The 15559-nt window shown below is 46.5% G+C and overlaps 1 long non-coding RNA gene across 2 annotated transcripts in view; it reads left to right on the top strand.

Moving 5' to 3' along the window:
- LOC109272058 (uncharacterized) overlaps window positions 1-15559 on the top strand; it is a 112503-nt gene that overhangs the window by 46705 nt on the left and 50239 nt on the right. For both annotated transcript variants that reach the window (XR_002082240.2, XR_002082241.2), the window contains exon 3: window positions 232-352. This is a non-coding gene — a long non-coding RNA (uncharacterized LOC109272058). The remainder of the gene's footprint in view (window positions 1-231; window positions 353-15559) is intronic.

A 15559-nucleotide genomic window follows, 5' to 3' on the forward strand; every position in this document is an offset into this window, starting at 1 on the left:
ACCCCACAAAAAATACATATGTGCATTGTAGAATAATTCCATGATGTAAGAAGCAAAAAGAACAAAAGAAAAATCACCCATGTTCCTACAGCCCAGAGAAAACCTCTGTTAACATACTGGTGTACTTGTAACCTTCCAGGCAGTGTACAAGAATAGGGTCATACCGTGCATTCTGTTTGGTAACCTGCTTTTATCACCTAATGATGTGCCCTGGACATCTTTCCATGTTAGGAAAGATGCATCTGCAGTTCTGAGCTTTTCAAACTGGGGACGTGTAGCAGTGTGCTAGGGTTTCTACAAAGCTGCAGGAAAACCACGGTTCATCACTCTGGAGCATCAATTTTACTCAGTGGTAAGTCACTTAAAATATTATTTTTACATTAAAACAAACCCAGATATAGTATGGAAGAGAGTACAAAATTTGCATGAATGTTTAGAAGTTATGAGATTTCAAAGAATTATCCAGCTTGCCTCAGTCTTCTGTAGCAGTTTTTAGGGCAGACAGCATTAACATGTGGGGATCAGTTGAATAAGCTGAGGAAGAGGAGGGGGGAAAGAAATGTGACAATTCAGGGGCAATAGGGCACCCAAGGCCCTATCTTGAGGCGCGAAGTCCCTTGTCTGATAGGCAGCGACATGATCTTAAAGAGCAATGTGGGTACCTTGATGCAATGGCTTTGCCTTTACAGCCTGGGCCTGGGTGAGTGGCTTAATTCCAAGCTATGTGACCCCTGACCTCTCCCCCACCCCCTGACCTGATGGCACAGAACAGTTGAAGGCTGGGGTACATCAGGGCAGGGACAATGTGGCTGTATGTGATGCGGTACCCAGAACTAACCCAGTAACTTCAGATGTGGTCTGAACTGTGCCCAGTTCTGCTATTTCTGTCCCAGCTTTGCTATTAACAAATTAATGTGACGATAGACAATGTACTTAACCTCTCTCTGTTTCAGTTTTGTCATCTATAAACTAGTGATAAATGTAGCAGTTCATAGTGTTGTTGAGGGCATTAAAGGAGTAAAGAACAATACTTAGACTATCACTTGGGATGTAGTTAAGTGTTCAGTATATGTTAATTATTATTATTATGTAACCTATGATTGCATAAGCTTCTCATGGTAAACGTGTCCCACTCTGCTTTCAAACTGAGCTTGTGACTAATTAAAACTCTCGGGTCTTTTTCATTGGAATTGTTATCAAGCTTGTATTCTCTGTGCCGTTATTAGTTTTTAATTGCACGGCTTATTAATGTTCATTTTCTTGATTTTGGTCTATTGTTGTAGCCTGTGGTCATTATCCAGCAACTAAGTCTTCTTTCCAAAGTGAATTGGGTTTCAGTTTCTGATGACATTTATACTTTTATCATGCCCATTTCACAGATGACAAAACCGAGGGAAGGGAATTATTACTTACCGGGTGTGTTCTTTGTGCCAAACATTGGGATAGGTACTTTGCATAGGGCATCTCTTAATCCCCAGAACACTCTACAGAGGTGGGATTTATTATTTATTTTACAGATGCAGAAACTGCAGCTCAGAATGGTTAAGCAGATTGCCCAAGGTTACCCAGCTAGTTCAGGTTTTTCCCCTGGTTCGTCAGTGTTTTGGGTTCTCTGTAAACTTGACATGTTTCTATTCAAGCTGTTGAAGTAGATGTTTTATAGGACAAAGCCAAGGACAGAGACAAATCACTGGAGAAGTCCTTCTAGGTAGATCTATAACTCTCGAGTCAATTCCTGAATCAATACTCTTTGTACAGGATCATTCAATCACTGCAATTGGAATCAGTTGCTGCTATTGGAAACTGAGGTCTAGAGCTTCTTCTTAAGAAGTCATAAGGAAACCTCTTTCCATCGCATCTTTAAGGGAAGGACCTCCCCCCCCCCCCCACCCCTGCCACTGGCCTTGTCCTGGTAATTTCCTTATCCTCCCTTAGCTGGACTCTGGTTGCTTGTAGAGTCACATGTCCCCAGTCAATCCCAGAAAAATGTTCCTTTTCAAGCTCAGTGTGAGAAGTTTTACAGAGCATCCTGGAAACCGTATCTGCCTGTGTTTACTCTTGCTGATGATTAAAGCTGACAGCTGGAACACCAGGAGTCCAGACCGTAGGCACAGGACTGCTGACGGCAGGGCAGAGAATCGATAGCAGTGATGGGACCCAAAGAAACCCAGCCCCTCCTTCCCAACTTTCATGGTGTAGACGTGATAGAAGAACAGATAGGTCAAGAAAAGAGACAGAAGAACAGTTAGGCCAGTTTCTCCAGGCATGGACTCTGCTCCATTTTGGGTGGAAAGAAGGAGTGGTGTCATGGCGGCTGTGCCCGTGGGTTCCAGGACTGTGCCTGGGGGGTACATGAAGGCCTGGGAGCTGCAGCATGAATTGCACTTATCTCTATGCAACAGTGATGAAGAAATAGTGATGGCCCAAGCCCTGGACATCCTGACGAGCCCTCCGGTCCACATTGATTATTAAAAGTAGCATCCTGTATTTTATCGGACAACCCTAGGAGCTCTCTGGAATGCTGTTTCCTCGAGAAGAATGAGAGAAAGGGAGTCGGGAGAGGGTACACTTGATCCCTGCCCATGGAATGAGTATCCTAGCCAGAGTGGTCCCCAAACTCTCCTCTTCCCATCTCTGTGGCTACACAGTGGCAGGCATAGTGCAGTGGAACATTTGAACCTGGAATAACCTTGATCTTCGACCTCCTCCATTTGAACCTTCTGGAGGTGGGACGAGTACAGTAGCAGCCCTGTGTCTTCTCTTTCTGTCCTTCACACAGCTGCTCAAAACCCTCCCAGGTCTTCCACTCCACGTAGAAGAAAATCCAGAGTGCTTGCAGGACCCTAGGGCCCTGCATGTGTGGCCTCTGTCCCCTCCAGCCTCACCGCCCACAGCAGTCTCCATGCTGCGCTGTGAACATGCCAAGCAAGTTCCTGCCTCGGGGCCTTCACACTTTCTGTTCCCTCTCTCTCATGGTCACCAGATTTAGCAACTGAGAATACAGTGTGCCCAGCTAACAGTGAATTTCAGATAAGCAATGAATCATTTTTAGTACAAGTATGCCCTGTGCAATATTTGTTTATTTGAATTTCTTTTCTTTTCTTTGTTAAAATTTATTTTATTTATTTTGAGAGAGAGAGAGAGGGAAAGAGAGAGTGCAGAGGAGGGGTGGAGAGAGAATCCCCAGCAGGCTCCATGCTATCACTGTACCATTAACCCATGAACCATCAGATCATGATCTGAGCCGAAAGCAAGAGTCAGATGCCTAACCGACTGAGCCACCCAGGTGACCCTATCTGAATTTCAAAAGTAGCATCCTGTACTTTATCAGGCATCTTGTATTTTATCGGGCAAACCTAGGAGCTCTCTGGAATGCTGTTCCCTCAGATATTCACCTCCTTCAGGCCTGCTCACTTCACCAGAGGCCTTGCCTTTCTGTCCCGTGTACAATAGCAGCCCCATCAATCTCCTCTTATTTCCTGCTTCATCTCCCTTAGAGCTCTGCCCACTTCCTGATGTGATATTGTTTATGTATTCATTTGTTTATTGACTCTGTCTCTCCCAGGCACGTGTGGGCTCCACCAAGGCAGGGATTTTGTTCTTCAGTGTAGTATCTTCAGTCTCTTGGCTCAATAAGCATTAGCTGGGGCTCAATAAGCATTAGCTGAGTATCCAATGACCTCTTACCGTGGCTCACTCTTTGCAACATGGCCCTGTGCACCTCTCTCGTCTCATTTCAGGCCACTGCCCTCCCCATGGGGCACTGTCCATGCTGGCCTTCCCTTTGGTCCTCAGACTTGCCCAGTCCATTCCTGCTTTAGGCTTTGGGACTTGCTGCTGGGCCCAAGCCTTCTCTGCCATCTGTGTGACTGTCCCCTCTCCTCTTAGGACTCAGGGAGGGCTTCTCTGACCTCTGCATCCGAAGTAGCCCTCTGACTCTACACTTTCACTCCCATGATGGTTGTTTTATTTCCTTTAAAACTGTTACTGCTCTAGGAAATTGTGTTGAAGGATTGGTTGGCTTTTGTCTTGCATCTCCAGCACACAAGAATGTCAGTTCTGTGGAGACATCAGCTGTGTGTGACTTATGTCCCCAGCACCTAGCCCCATGCCTGGTATATGATACGAACAATAAATATATGTTGACTGAGTGAGGGAGTGCCTTTGGGGTGGGCGATACACCCCACCTTGCAGGCGCGTTGGGGACTGCGGTGAGGGGGAAGGGGAGCCCAGGAACCAGCCCGGAGAGGGTCTCCACCAGGAGGGTACTTCCCACTGCCATGGCCCCTTGTGCTTGATTAGCCCAACTGTTTGGGGGTGAGGAAGTCTAGAAAGGTAGCTCCCTGCTTCTTTCGGCCTTTGTGGCAATTAGGAGAGACCAGGTCTTTCCCACTGGAATGTATCCTTCAGGCCCAGAGAGGAGAGTGCCTCCTCCATGCTGCTTCCTTTCTACTTTGCCACTTTCTGCAAATGGTGACAAGGCCCAAAGGGACCTTGGAGGCTGCTGTGGAAGCTGGCCGCCTCGGTCCCCGAACGGTGGCGGAAGACCTGAACATCCTCCCTGGGCTGTCACATGAGAAGGAAGCCAGCTTCCTGTGTTTTCAATCACTGAACTTTGGGGGTTGTTACGGAAGTGTAGCCTAGCTAATTAATACATGGCTGTATCCACTGTGTCTACTGTATGGAAAGTGCTTGGTACATCTATTGTTGTTGAGCTCCCTGGTGAGGGAGATGTTTGTTCCCATAAATGGAACAGAATTGTATTAACTAAGCAGAGCCAGCTGTTTTTCCTTATTTGTGTAGATAGTGCTCATGTCCACAAGGTCATCAAACTCCCTCTCTTTGGAATTAGCAGGGGACAGGCATGTGAAGCGTTGTCCTTTGAGGTACAAGCAAAAAAGAATGTGTGAGGGTCCCTACAGTTCATGAAAAGGCAGCTGCAATGGACTCTCGCTCTATCTGCGTTGCCCAGAAGACACCCCAGGAGACAGATGCCACGGTGTGGTTGGCTGCACCTATAAAAGATCCCTGTGCTGAAGTTCCAGGGACTCTTGATGGAAATTCTCAGCAAGTTCATGCTAGATCTTCTGGGATGAACTGTCTGCTTTTTTGGCGGGTGGCTCCACTCTCAGACTGGTTTCCTGACTCCTTTGTGTTGAATGACCCTCAGAATTTCTATGGCCTGGGGCTTGGCTGCACACTCTTAACTCAGGTTCCTTTAAGAATTTTTGCCTGGGGCGCCTGGGTGGCGCAGTCGGTTAAGCGTCCGACTTCAGCCAGGTCACGATCTCGCGGTCCGTGAGTTCGAGCCCCGCGTCAGGCTCTGGGCTGATGGCTCGGAGCCTGGAGCCTGTTTCCGATTCTGTGTCTCCCTCTCTCTCTGCCCCTCCCCCGTTCATGCTCTGTCTCTCTCTGTCCCAAAAATAAATAAAAAATGTTAAAAATAAAAAAAAAAAAAAAAGAATTTTTGCCTAAGGCTTGACAATTTTCTTCATGCAAGGTCTTCATCTCCCTTTACAATGGACCTTGATCTTGCTTTCACTAATGTAGGCATGGACAAATCCTTCTCTCCGTGGTTCAACCAACAGACGTTTTTGTTTTTGTTTTTGAAGAAATTTACTTTGACATTAAGGAAACAAGTAAATTTAAGAACACAGACTGTAACAAGTGTAGACAGTATTGGTTTACTGGTGGGCACAACTTATAGTGTCCCAATTCATGGATGAATCACCTGACATGTATTTATTGGGCTCCTATGAGGCATTGCACTGAGCACAGAGTGTTTAAGATGAGAAGTGTGCAGTCTTTGGCCTCAAAGAGACCCTGGTATCTACAGAAAACAAATGTTTTACAATATAATGTGATAAATGCAATAATGGAGGCACAGAGCAGGAGGCATTTGCAACACAGTTAAGGAGGCCCCAAATTCCTTCCTCTACCAGGTGCTATCTAAAGAGACCTGTCCCCAAATCTTTTTCAGTTTTGGGGCACCACATTTTCTTGTTTCCTCCTTTGCCACTCATTGTAGGGAGAAACAATTGCAGAAGGAATTATGTTCTCTTGTACCAAAGGCAGCCTTACACACTGGATTTTAGGGATAGTCCTATATTTATGTATTATTCTTTTAAATGAATATAATTCAGTAATGCATAACTTCATGTAACTTAATCTGCATACCTTTATAGGGCTTTGCATATAAACAAATGTAATAAATCAGAAAAAAATCCCTTGAGTAGACTATAGCTCCCTTTCCGATTTGGAAAATATGGCTGCTTCTTTAAGTGAACAAGAGGTGGAAAGCGGCCCCTGCCCTGGGTTTCTGTCATTTCTGAAGAATCTCTGCCCCAAGCTAGAACTAGCAGCTTCTGAGGTGCTGGCCTTCATGTCCCCTGGGAGGAGCACCAGGCCCCCTCATTCGCCCAGCATTCTTCCTACAGGAGAAGGAAGGAACTCTGGTCAACTCCAGCAGGCACGTCTCCCTGCAGAGAACCTCACTGAAAACATCAGTCTTTGCTCTCTCGATCCAATTCTGGGCTGAGGGAAAGAATGAGGAGAAAGAGAAATGAAGGGCCCTGGGCATGGGGGACGGAGGGAGGTAAAGGCAGAGTGACATTGCAGACAAGGTGCTTGCTGCCCTCATGTTTTTCTGTGTAAGTCCCCAGTGGGTTTGTGAAGGTCACAGAGCACAAAAAGATGGTGTTCTCTTCTGTGTTGGCATCTGGCATTATCTGTCCCTGATTCTACTGTTTGTTCTGTCTTCTAGTGACTTCCTGGGAGAAACTAGAGATGACTTGGGGGCAGGGATGATAGGGGCTCCCCAGAGTCAGGGGAAATCTCTTTATTCCTTAGGTTGGGGTGCTGAAGTAGGATCCGCTAGGAATGGATTCTCAAAATTAGCTCTCAGCTCCATGTGTGAGGATGGGAAGGAAAAAGAATTGGTGTTGTTATCCATTTCCATTTCCATTTATTTATTTATTTATTTATTTATTATTTATTTATTTATTTATTTTTAAGTTTATTTATTGGGGCCCCTGGATGACTCAATCGGTTGAGTGCCCGACTTCGGCTCAGGTCATGATCTCGTGTTCGTGGGTTCCAACCCCACATCAGGCTCTGTGCTGACAGCTCAGAGCCTGGAGCTTGGTTAGGATTCTGTGTCTTCCTCTCTCTCTGCCTCTCCCCTGCTTGCCCTCTGTCTCTCAAAAAAAAAAAAAAAAGAAGTTTACAAGAAGTTTATTTACTTATTTTGAAAGAGAGAAAGCACGAGTAGGGGAGGGGCAGAAAGAGAGAGGAGAGAACGATAATCCCAAACAGGCTCCGCACTGGCAGCGTGGGGCCAGAGGAAGGGCTTGAACTCATGAACCGCGAGGTCATGACCTGAGCTGAAGTTGGACGCTTAACTGACTGAGCCACCCAGGCGCCCCTCCACTTCCATTCATTTTAGAAAAGACTCTGATAGAGACACTGGAAGGGCCCTGCAGCGCCCCTTCCCAGGGCACCCCTCCCCATCTACTGACACAGGTAGAAATACCTGGGTTTAGAGCACAGGATCTGGGCTTGCATTTTAGTCCTGCTGCTTAACAGCGGAGAGGCTGAACTTTTTCAGAGATTTGCTTTCCTCATTGGCAAAACAATGAGTGTGGTGAGATAATGTTTAATGGCCTCTGAATAGCAAACTGTTGTGTAAGCAATGTCTCGTTGCACTCTAGGTAAGTAACAGTCTTGAGCACATGGGAACCCTGCCCTTTGGTCAGAGGGTGTGGGGAGATCTTCTGCAACAGAATACCTTACTGGGCCCCAGAATCTGAGATCCCAGATCTCCGAGAATCCCTTATGGAATTCTCCCTCTCTTCTATGGGGGACTTGCCCAAACATCTCATTTCCCTGTTCATGTCTGTGCACGTGCTCCTTTCTGACCTCGGTGCCTCATCCACCTTGTCTGCTAAGATATTCCTGACTCATGGCTCAGCACGAACATTGCTTGCTCTCTGTGACTGGCTCTGAGAGCCTGAGAAAATCAATCTCTCGCTCCTCTGTGTTCCTGTAGCACTTTGTAGAGACCTCTGCTGTTGTCTGATCAAGTCTAGTTACAGTGGTTTCCTGCATTCCTGTCTTTCTCATTAGGCTGTGAGCTCTTTCAAGTCAAGGGCCATGTTTCCTGAGTCAGGGCCAAAAATGTAAACGTGCTTATTAAATGCCTTCATTGTCCCGGCTGAGTTTGAAAGGGCTCAAAGATGAGGGCTTGATCTGACGCTGGTGGTTTGGAAGGAGAAGGGGTTGGTTGGGAGTTAGTGGGAAGGAGTCATGTAGTAATATCTCTCTGGCTTTCAAATACCTGGAGGTAAGGAGAAAAGGAGGTGGCATGGGCAGCACCTGGGTTATACTTAAGACTCTGGAGCTTGCTCAGCAACATGTATCCACAGGAGGGAGATGAAGGATGGACTGGAGCTGGAAGACTTGAGTTCGGATCCTGCTCTGTCCATTTATTGACCGTGGTATTGGTCATGTCAACCATTCTGAGCCTTAGTGTCTGCTGTGCGGAAAAACACTACCTGTCTCATGGTTTTATAGCAAAGACGGTGTGCTGTTTGCCAAGTCCTGTCTCCTTTCCTCCCCTGAAGTATATGGACCATGTTGACTGAGATCTGGCCCTGAGTGAGGGTGGAACCCTGCCCACATGCAGGCTGGGCCCATAGAAACCTCCTACAGGATCTCGCATACTCTCTCTTTCCTTGTCTCAGCTCTAGAACTGGAGGACTTGGAGGCTCTAGGGGATGACGGTGCCATAAAATGAAAGGAGGCTGGTTCCCCAGTGTCTATGCAAGATGGAGTTTCCCCTCCTTTCTGCCCCTGCATGCAACTGTAATGAGAACAAGAAATACTTTTATGATGTTAAAGCCACTGAAATTTTGGATCATTCATTATAGCAGTTAGCATGCTTTTTGACAGGGTGTAAATGGATAAAAGTTCTGCAGAAACTTCGAAGTGTTATACTAATGTTACTGGCTATTATCATGGCTTTTATTCTAGAAAACCCTTTGAATGCACAGCTATGTATTTCCCCCCAGACTTTATATAGCTCTGCCTCTTCTTGAGGATGGAGAGGGGCCCAGGGGGAGACCCTTAGAAAATATCCAGTGGTCTGACTGCATGGAGGTATGCATGCCTGGTATCAGGGGTGGAATTCCGTGCAGGAAGGGGAGTCCTGATTGACTACCATGCTCAGAGGAGCAGGCCCATCTCTAAACAGGCTCTGGGAGGAAGTAGCCAACACAGGGGGACATGATGTGAACCAGCTGTCTCGGCATCAGCTGCTTGAGGGCTGAGCACTCCAGGGCTAAAAAAGGGAGGTGAAATTGAATCCATTGTCAACAGGCTCCTGGGAACCTTGTTGACCACATGAGCCACATAGAACCCTGTTCCCTTCATATATGGCTGCTCTCAGAGGCTGATCTTGCTTGACTCTTAACCATGGTCTTCTGACCTGGCCCAGCAGGCGCCTGATAGAGGACATGGAACAGTCTGCAGATGTTGACTTGTCCTACAATCTGGGAGGGTGTAGTGAAGTATATAATATGGATGGGTCCAGACAGTCTCCTGAACTGATCTTGCAAGAAAGTCATGAATAATCAGGGAGACATAGTCCTGACTTACATAAAGGAGAGGAAAGGAAAAGGGATGGGACTCACTTTATTGATCACCTGTCATGGGGCACATACTTTACATTAATTCTTTGAATCCTTAAAACAGCTCTGAGATAGGTATTAATGTTCCCACTCTTACAGATGAAGAAACTGAGGCACAGGGAGGATCACACAGCTAGAAATTATTAGAGCCAGCATTCGAACCCCAGTCTCTCTGACTTAGAGACTATGTCCTTGACACTGCCCCTTGCAGCCTTCGCAACAAGATACAATACAATCTTGTCCTCCAGGTCAGGCTGAGAAAAATGAGCCCCTAGTTCTGTCCTAGGATTCCTCATGGTGTTGGCCCTTCTCATTATCATGTCTGTCTTCTGAGTTTGCGAGAAACTCTTTTCTGTGAGCATGTGAGGCCTTGGGCCAACAGATAGAGGATGCCAGGGTCAGTCGACAGGTAGAGGTTGCCGGGGAAAAGGAAATGGGGAGGGGGAGGGGTGGATGTTGGGGCGAAGGAAGGGGAGAAGGGGTGAGGGGAGAGGAAGAAAAGGAGGGAAGAAGAAGCTGAGAAGGCCAAACATGGAAAGGAAGGGAAGGACAAGGAGAATGAGGTAGACGTTGCCTCCCTGGAGGTTTTCGTCTTGGGTTGGCCATTCTCACTGTGGGGAGGGAGGGTGGTTGACTGCCCTGGCAGGCGGGGGGGGGGGGGGGGGTGTCTGGATGTCTTCAGTGCCTGAGAGTCTGTGAGGATTCGATACTTCTTTGGTACCTGTCTGGTTCTTAGTTTAGCTTAGTGCAGAAATTAAGAACAGTTTCAACTATTTTCAGTCCAGCAATTGATCATTCCAAACCTAGCCCCACTGTGAGTCTCCTCCAGGAGCTGCACAAGCCATATGTTCCACTAGAACCTAGAACCTGCTTCTTGGGACGTGTGCAGGGTGTGTCGAGGAGAACAGCCACCCCTTCCAGTCTGGATATGCCTGACCTGGGAGGCCGGAATGGATACTACCGCATGGTTTTCAGCCAGCCCTGCTGCGGCCATTTAGCCAGCTCCCCCGAGAGACACGAGCATGACATCATATCTGTCTTTTTCCAACTGTCATTCCGTCAGTGTTTGTGTCTAACCCCAAAAGCTCTCGTCAACAGCATCACTTCTCTGATCCTGATTGGGAGGAGAAGATGCGTTAAAAAGCAAGTTGCTTCTCCAGTGGCAGGTCTCTGGCTCGGGGAGGCTCTGGGCTGGGGAGGGAGCACAGCTGGAGTCCTCCTGAGCTCCCCAGGCAGCAGCCTCCCTGCCAGCCTTCCTAGCTTCTTCCCATGAAGCTGAGCTGCAGGGAAGGTAGGGGGGGTGGGGGGCTCTGACTAGTGGCTGGTGGAGAAGATGCACTCTCTCTATTTGCTTCAGACTCGGAGGGAAGTAGGACTGAGCAGTGGCTGAGCCTCAGGCGGTGACCTGAAGAGGTGCTCATGTGCTGGCATTAGAGAGGGAAAAAATCTTCAGGCAGAGTCTCATTAAGCCTCCTTACACGAGAATTCACCTGTTGTGGAAAATTCAGATTCTGCATGCTGTTTTGAAGTTAATCTGTTAGAACCACTTGTTTATTTCACTTTCAAAATACCACCCCCCCCTTTTTTTTCTTCTTTTTGCAGAATGTAATGCCTTTAGTCCTGTTCCTAATTTTGAGCAGCTCTGCCGAGTCTTTTTCACTGGCTGAATTATAACAAGACCAGTGAGGTCATAGTCGGTGGATTAATTATAGTCAGGCTGGCAAGGAAAGTCAACCTCCTTTGATAAACACGGCTTAGCGACTTTAAGTGAGCAATTTTCTACAGCAAACGTTGCAACACATGTTGTCTCCTTCAGCAAACTTTAACGGGCTCGTGATGATGCATCGACTGTCCTTAGGACTCAAACCATTCCATGTTATAGAAAACGCTCTTCGTCTTTTTCCATAAAGAGACTGAGATGGAAACTCAACTTTCTAGTGACAAGATACAGAAAAGTATGGATTTGACCTAAATTTTGTTGTCTGATATGTAAACATTTTCTAACCTTTTTCGTGTAAGCACAGGCCCATGCTAACCCCGGGTTTGCATCCACAGAGCACTTGTATCAATAACTTCTTTATTTAATGATTTATTCATTAGGTGCCATTTAATCAAGGCTAAATAAAAGAACTTGGGCTTATAATATATATATATTATATATATATAATATATATATTATATATATGTATATATACATATATGTATATATACATATATATGTATGTATGCATGTATTTCCATATTTATTGCTATTTGCTGAGCAAGCTACTCTGCAATAGAATGGGGTACAATTAAGAAAAAAACTGGAAGGAAGAAAATTAGCGGAGTAGCTTTCTTCAGATTTGATCCTCTCCTGTGCACCACTGAAGACCCAAGTATGGAGGCCTTCCTTGCAGTGGAGAATATGGAAGTAAAGCATCCTAGAATTAGAAGGGACAGTATGGTGGTTTTTGTCTAATCCTTGTCCAGTGTGTGATTTTGTCTGACCCGTATCCATAGTGGGACTCCCTATGAGCACAGCACCCATCCTGGGGCCTGGTATATAGTGGGTGCTTAATAAATATAGAATGATTAGATGGATCAGTAAGCAACCCCTCTGGGTGGAGGCGGAGACATCTCCCATGCTGCCTGCGTTGTCTGGGCCCCGGAGAATGTGTCTCTTCCTTCCTTTTATGCGGATCTTCTAACTGTAACTAGCTATGACTCTTGCCACTTGGTGCCCCACCTGTATCCTCTGGGCCCAGGACATCGAGTGGCAGTGGGACAACTGGGAGCAGACTGCTCCCACATCATTCTGGCTGATTGTTCTGGAGATGGAGTAGTAGCTGGATGACAGGCTGGATATACTCTGATATACCAATGTGCGTTGGTCATATCTTAGACTGAAGAGCTCAAAGTATTTTCCCTACTATTACCTCTGTGTGTCCTTCTCATGTCCCAAGGAAAGGCAAGAAAATTCTATTTCATTAGACCAGGAGTTGGCAGACTTTTTCTGTAAAGGACTGTATAGCAACTATTTTAAGTTTTGTGAGACAGCCACTCCTTTCTGCCCCTGGAGTGCCATTGCAGTGTGAAAGCAGACATAACAGGCAAACAAATGAACGTGGTTGTGTTCCAAAAAAACTTTATTTCTAAAAACAGGCAGTGGACCAGATTTTCCCATGGGCCATATTTCACATTAGACTGTGAGGTTCATGAAGCAGGGGATGTATCTGTGTTATCTCGAGAGGGAGTATACAGTAGTAGTTATAAGAGCATGGTCTGGTGGGAAGGCAAGCTGGTGCAGCCACTCTGGGAAACAGTACGGAGGTTCCTCAAAAAACTAAAATTAGAACTACCCTATGACCCAGCAATTGCACTACTAGGCATTTATCCACGGGATACGGGTGTGCTGTTTCGAAGGGACACATGCACCCCCGTGTTTATAGCAGCACTATCCACAATAGTCAAAGTATGGAAAAAGCCCAAATGTCCATCGATGGATGAATGGATAAAGAAGATGTGGTATATATATACAATGGAGTATTACTCAGCAATCAAAAAGAACGAAGTCTTGCCATTTGCAACTACGTGGATGGAACTGGAGGGTATTATGCTAAGCAAAATCAGTCAGTCAGAGAAAGACAAATATCATATGACTTCACTCATATGAGGACTTTAAGAGAAAAAAACAGATGAACATAAGGGAAGGGAAACAAGAATAATATGGGGACAGGGAGGGGGACAAAACATAAGAGACTCATAAATATGGAGAACAAACTGAGGGTTCCTGGAGGGGTTGTGGGAGGGGGGATGGGCTAAATGGGTAAGAGGCACTAAGGAATCTACTCCTGAAATCATTGTTGCACTATATGCTAACTAATTTGGATGTAAATTAAAACAAAACAAAACAAAACAAAACAAAACTAGCCATCCAGATTAAAAGAAAAAAAAAAGAGCATGGTCTGGGATCAGACTGTCTGGGTTCAAATTCGGTTACTCTAGTGACCATGAGCAAGTTGTTTAGTTTCTCTGTACCTCAGTGTCCTCATCTGTAAGATGAAGATAATAACAGTGCCTACCTCATAGTTCAGTGTGAGAATTAAATGAGATAGTATATGCAAAGTGCTTAAAATAGCACCCATACATAAAAAGCATGTAATAAATGCTGTCATTCGTTGGATCTCCAATACTTATCCCAGTGCCTGGCATAATGAAGATGCTCAATACATATTTACGCCATGAGCCTGAGGCCCAGGAAGGAAAAACGTCTTGTGTGGTGTTTCAGAGCGAGGTGGGAGTGGCGTCGTGTCGTGAAGCCACATGGCTGACTTTCCAGACTTCTGTTCTGTTTTCCAGAAGCCTTCAGTGGCACGACACGTGATTCTTGTTATGAAGACGTTACATCATTTTGTAATGCCTGAAGTCCCTAAACCTCCCACAAAAGACCTCCAGAGTTGTAAGTCAAAGCCAAGCAGCAAGGGTCGTTTATTGCAGGTTCGAACCTGGTCCTCTGCGCACTCGTTGCCGGTGACGCGAGAGGCCACGATCAGGGTTGGTACAGCGTTTTTATAGACAGAGACAAATAGCACAGGGGAGGTTTCAAATTATGAGGGGCCTGATTAGTTGATTTTAAAGTAAGGACATTTGTTGTTCTCTGATTGGGCGTCCTTTGTCTGTCCTTTGGCGGGAAGGCTTTGTCCCTTATTTGTGGCGGGAGGAAAAAGGGGGAAGGGGGAAGGGGGAAGGGGGAAGGGGAGGAATGTGTTGAGCAAGCAGGTTTACAGAAGCGAGAAATGCCGGTTAGTTTATGTACAATCACTCATTCCATTACATATCAGACTACATTTAGGAAGTTTTACAACCCATTCTACTACACAGCGGTTACATTCAGGAAAGGCCTCACAATGCTCATAGCAAACAGCAAGCAAAACAGACTTCTCAGCAATTGTATTTCTTATCAAAGATCCATAATAAGCAGAAAAGAGAACCTAGCTTTAAACTAAGGCAGGGCTGTCATTGGGATTCAAAGCTGTTCCTTTCAATTTATAGTCTCACCATTCTCTCTAGGACAACTCTTTTATAGGCTCATTGCCTTTATCCTCCTAACCCTGGAAACCATATTCCCTGAGTAGTGAGGGCTAGGGAAAACCTTCAACTTCTAGCATGTCCTCTGTGTGTGTATCTCCTACCTCCTCCAGTGGCCTCCGCTTTTCCAGGTCTGACACAGTAGTGGAGCCAGGCAGGTGGGATGAAGTCTGGGTGACGGGGTGATGGTGAGGAGCACCAAGGGGTGTGTGGTGTGGGAAGGGGGAGCCTCACCCTGTGTTGAGGGCTTGCTGCCTTCTGGATTGCCTGGACTGGGGGGATCCGGTGGGTGAAGACTCCCACTTCTGAAAGGAGATTAAGGATGAATTGCACATCCTATTGACCTTGCAGGAGTTCACCAGCTTCACACCTCAGAGGAGCTGTTGATGGTCCCCACCTCCTGCCATTCTCAGTTACTGTCTTCAACACCTCACTCCTCTCCTCAGCTACTACAGCCAGAGGGAAGAAGGTGAGGTGGGTGCCCCCCACCTCCCCAGCAATAGGCTGGCATTTCCTAGTCCCAGGCAGCCTGGGGAAGCCTTAGGCAGCTGACAGACTGGGGGAGGGGGAAGCAGGGGAAGAGTCAGGGGAAGAACTTGGGTTTGCAGGGCAGTGTGATCTATTTCTAGAGACAAATATGTGTGAATGCTTCACAAGGGTTTGGGTGAGCTCATGGAGGCTGCATGTGGGCGAATGGTGCTGGGAGAAACTCTCCCAGGGAAGGCGCCCCTGTGTGAGGGGCAGAACCTAGTGCCCACCCTTAGCTCCCACAAAGGCACGGTCCCTCCATTTCTCCACTGCAGGTA

Source organism: Panthera pardus, unplaced genomic scaffold (assembly GCF_024362965.1).
Source record: "Panthera pardus isolate Hobbes unplaced genomic scaffold, ASM2436296v1 HiC_scaffold_11, whole genome shotgun sequence".
NCBI lineage: Eukaryota > Metazoa > Chordata > Mammalia > Carnivora > Felidae > Panthera > Panthera pardus.